The sequence below is a fragment of the Drosophila mauritiana genome, unplaced genomic scaffold, assembly GCF_004382145.1.
Source record: "Drosophila mauritiana strain mau12 unplaced genomic scaffold, ASM438214v1 U_35, whole genome shotgun sequence".
NCBI classification, from domain to species: domain Eukaryota; kingdom Metazoa; phylum Arthropoda; class Insecta; order Diptera; family Drosophilidae; genus Drosophila; species Drosophila mauritiana.
In genome coordinates this window covers 40,001-44,833 of record NW_022881472.1, presented here as the reverse complement: position 1 = coordinate 44,833, position 4,833 = coordinate 40,001, and the positions used below count along the sequence as shown (strand labels likewise).

Below are 4,833 nucleotides of genomic sequence, written 5' to 3'. Positions count from 1 at the left end.
GGCTGGTTTGATCCCCGATCACCAGTTTGGCTTCAGGCGCTCCACGGAACACCAGAGCAATGCCACCGGCTAGTCGAACGGATCCTCGAGGCATTCGAGCAAAAGAAATACTGCTGCGCTGTAATGCTCGACGTGAAGCAGGCATTCGACAGAGTTTGGCATCCTGGACTCCTCCATAAACTCAAATCCTACCTCCCAAGCCCCCATTTTACCCTCCTCAAATCCTACACTGAGGGAAGAGCATTCCAAGTCAGATGCGGAAGTGCAATAAGCCTACCCAGACTGATCAGAGCTGGAGTTCCGCAAGGCAGTGTGCTCGGACCAATACTGTACACCCTTTACACCGCAGACCTTCCCATAATCCCCTCCAGGAACCTAACTATAGCGACTTATGCAGATGACACGGCTTTCCTCGCCTCCTCATCCGACCCACGAGAAGCCTCCGAAACAATCCAAAGGCAAATGGACGCGCTACATCCCTGGCTCAGCAGGTGGAACATCGTAGTGAACGCGGAAAAATCTACCCAAACAACATTTGCACTAAGGAGAGGAGACTGCCCACCGGTCACGCTAAACGGAGTCATCATTCCCAACGCACCCGCACCCAAGTACCTAGGACTTACCCTGGACCGCAGGCTCACTTGGCGTCCCCACATCGTCAGCAAACGCATACAGGCCGATGCGCGTCTGAGGCAGATGCATTGGCTTATTGGGAGAGGGTCCAAGCTAAGGCAGAACCACAAAATCCTGGTGTACAAGGCAATTCTCAAGCCCATCTGGACCTACGGGATACAGCTATGGGGCACGGCAAGCCACACGAATCGCTGCGTATACAGCGGTTCCAGAATAGGTGCTTGAGAATTGCCTGTAATGCGCATCCCTACACGAGAATGTCGCCATACATAGGGAACTTGGAATCCCACAAGTCGCTGATGAAATCTCCAGGCTCAGCGAGAGATACCTGAAAAGGCTCGAAAACCACCCTAACCACCTCGCCACCAACCTGTTAGACAATAGCCAAACAAGCAGACGTCTCATGAGGAGACACCCTCTCGATCTTCCACAACAATAGACAACACATATAAAACCCGCCACAAATACATGTACAATAGTATCCCTTAAGCTAATGTTCCCCGCAAAACCATTTAATTATTGTCCACTAGGACAGATTTTAAAAAAAAAAACGCCCGCTAAAAAAAAAAAAAAAAAAAACTAAATTGATGACGCAACTTGAGTATGATAGGGGCGTCACTGTGTTTGGCAACTTGACACAATTCATTAAAGTCGGCGATGACGCAACAAAAGTATATGATTATCATAACACGAACTTGATGATAATATCATATGCGTTATTTGGCAACTTGATACAATTCTTTAAAGTTTTTATATCAAAAATTATATGATAGGGACAATATCATATGCGTCACTAAATTGATGACGAGGTGTTTGGCAACTTGAGTCGACAATATCATATGCGTCACTAAATGATGACGAGGTATTTGGCAACTTGTAAAGTTATATGATAGGGACAATATCATATGCGTCACTAAATTGATGACGAAACTTGCGTGCGTCACTAAATTGATGACGAGGTATTTGGCAACTTGATACAATTCTTTAAAGTTTTATATAATTATATGATAGGGACAATATCATATGCGTCACTAAATTGATGACTTGGCAACTGATATTCTTTAAAGTCTTTATATCAAAAATTATACGATAGGGACAATATCATATGCGTCACTAAATTGATGACGAGGTATTTGGCAACTTGATAATTCTTTAAAGTCTTTATATCAAAAATTATATGATAGGGACAATATCATATGCGTCACTAAATTGATGACGAGGTGTTTGTTTGGCTACAGGAAAAATCATTTATTTATCGAATCATCAAGCAAAGGATAAGCTTCAGTGGATCGCAGTATGGCAGCTGCTCAACCACTTACAACACCTTGCCTGTTACAAAAGTCGTTTACAATTGATTCTAGGCTTTGTCATTGTATTAAATAATGCTTTTATATGTAACTAGCGCGGCATCAGGTGATCGAAGATCCTCCTAATTTACTATGTTACAAATTACATTGGCATCACATCCATTGTCGTTTATAAAATAAATTATAAACTTTAAATGGTTTAGAAGCCATACAATGCAAATTGCCCCTTATTTATCATTGCAGTCCAGCACGGATACGACCTTAGAGGCGTTCAGGCATAATCCAACGGACGTAGCGTCATACCACTGTTCGCTCGAACAAGTATTGTGCCATTGGTCCGTACCTGCGGTTCCTCTCGTACTACGCAGGAATGCTGTCGCAACAACGTTTTGTCATTAGTAGGGTAAAACTAACCTGTCTCACGACGGTCTAAACCCAGCTCACGTTCCCTTGCATGGGTGAACAATCCAACGCTTGGTGAATTTTGCTTCACAATGATAGGAAGAGCCGACATCGAAGGATCAAAAAGCGACGTCGCTATGAACGCTTGGCCGCCACAAGCCAGTTATCCCTATGGTAACTTTTCTGACACCTCTTGTTAAAAACTCTTTAAACCAAAAGGATCGATAGGCCGAGCTTTTGCTGTCCCTGTGTGTACTGAACACCGAGATCAAGTCAGCATTTGCCCTTTTGCTCTATGTGTGGTTTCTGTCCGCACTGAGCTGGCCTTGGGACACCTCCGTTATTATTTGAGAGATGTACCGCCCCAGTCAAACTCCCTACCTGGCAATGTCCTTGAATTGGATCATACCTGAGTAATTGGAGTTATACCAAATTTTCAAATCAAAAATACATAAATGCATCGTTTTATTAAAGAATTTGTTTGCGATTATATAACAAACTCGTGATACTTTGATCAAGAAGCTTGCATCAAAACCCAATACCATAAGATATAATAAATATATCCGTATAATGGCTAGGAAATGATACACGTTCCATTTAATCAAGTAAGTAAGGAAACAATAAGAGTAGTGGTATTTCATTGACGATACCAAACCGAGGTCTAATATCTCCCACTTATTCTACACCTCTTATGTCTCCTTACACTGCCAGATTAGAGTCAAGCTCAAAAGGGTCTTCTTTCCCCGCTAATTATTCCAAGCCCGTTCCCTTGGCTGTGGTTTCGCTAGATAGTAGATAGGGACAGTAGGAATCTCGTTAATCCATTCATGCGCGTCACTAATTAGATGACGAGGCATTTGGCTACCTTAAGAGATCATAGTTACTCCCGCCGTTGACCGCGCTTACTTGAATTTCTTCACTTTGACATTCAGAGCACTGGGCAGAAATCACATTGTGTCAACACCCGCTAGGGCCATCACAATGCTTTGTTTTAATTAGACAGTCGGATTCCCCAAGTCCGTGCCAGTTCTGAATTGATTGTTAATTGATAATCGTTATAATTGATAAGAACTAATGGTTTAACCCAAATAGTATTCTTAAAATTTTAGCAAGAAAGTTCCACAATTGGCTACGTAACTAAACTATCCGGGGAACAAGTAACTAACATAATGCTAGAAACTCTATTACCCGAACGAGCACATAAACCATGTTATTGTTTCCCAATCAAGCCCGACTATCTCAATTTCGACAATCTTATCCCGAAGTTACGGATCTAATTTGCCGACTTCCTTACCTACATTATTCTATCGACTAGAGACTCTTCACCTTGGAGACAGCTGCGGATATTGTACGGCTGTGAAAGTTTGCGTGTCCCCACCATAAATTTTCAAGGTCGAGGAGAAAATATCGACACAACAGTATATGTCATGCTCTTCTAGCCATCTACCATATTCTCTGCGAAAGACTTCCATGGTAGTACGGCTATAAACAGAAAGAAACTCTTCCGATATCTCTCGACGGCTTCTTTATGGTCGTTCCTGTTGCCAGGATGAGCACGAGGCCCATATTTAATAACAAACGGTACTCAACAGTTACGGAATTGGAACCGTATTCCTTTCGTTCAAAATTATTCAAGTTATTATATTCGCTTTGTTTATATATTAGGCATTTTTGTTTTACTTGAAAATTTTCGGCTTTCGCCTTGAACTTAGGACCGACTAACTCGTGATCAACCACTGTTCACACGAAACCCTTCTCCACTTCAGTCCTCCAAGGTCTCATTCGATTATTTGCTACTACCACCCAAGATCTGTACCAATGGCAGCTCCATGCAGGCTTACGCCAAACACTTCTACGCATACCATTGTACCTTCCTACTCACTAAAGTTTCAAAATTTATATCACAAGTAATATAAATCATCTACTTTAGCGGTAATGTATAGGTATACAACTTAAGCGCCATCCATTTTAAGGGCTAGTTGCTTCGGCAGGTGAGTTGTACACACTCCTTAGCGGATTTCGACTTCCATGATCACCGTCCTGCTGTTTTAAGCAACCAACGCCTTTCATGGTATCTGCATGAGTTGTTAATTTGGGCACCGTAACATTACGTTTGGTTCATCCCACAGCGCCATTCTGCTTACCAAAAGTGGCCCACTGGGCACATTATATCATAACCTTGAACTTCATATCAAGAAAGTTAAGGTTCTTACCCATTTAAAGTTTGAGAATAGGTTAAGATCGTTTCGACCCTAAGGCCTCTAATCATTCGCTTTACCAGATAAGATTATTTTATATAATATTAAAATGCACCAGCTATCCTGAGGGAAACTTCGGAAGGAACCAGCTACTAGATGGTTCGATTGGTCTTTCGCCCCTATACTCAATTCTGACAATCGATTTGCACGTCAGAACTGTTTCGGTCTTCCATCAGGGTTTCCCCTGACTTCAACCTGATCAAGTATAGTTCACCATCTTTCGGGTCACAGCA

General features: G+C 42.3%; 1 non-coding gene across 1 annotated transcript in view; it reads right to left on the bottom strand.

Moving 5' to 3' along the window:
- Window positions 1-1,888: 1,888 nt before the first annotated feature.
- LOC117149810 overlaps window positions 1,889-4,833 on the bottom strand; it is a 3,918-nt gene continuing 973 nt past the window's right edge. The window contains exon 1 of the ribosomal RNA XR_004460533.1: window positions 1,889-4,833. This exon is cut by the window's right edge and continues 973 nt beyond it. This is a non-coding gene — a ribosomal RNA (large subunit ribosomal RNA).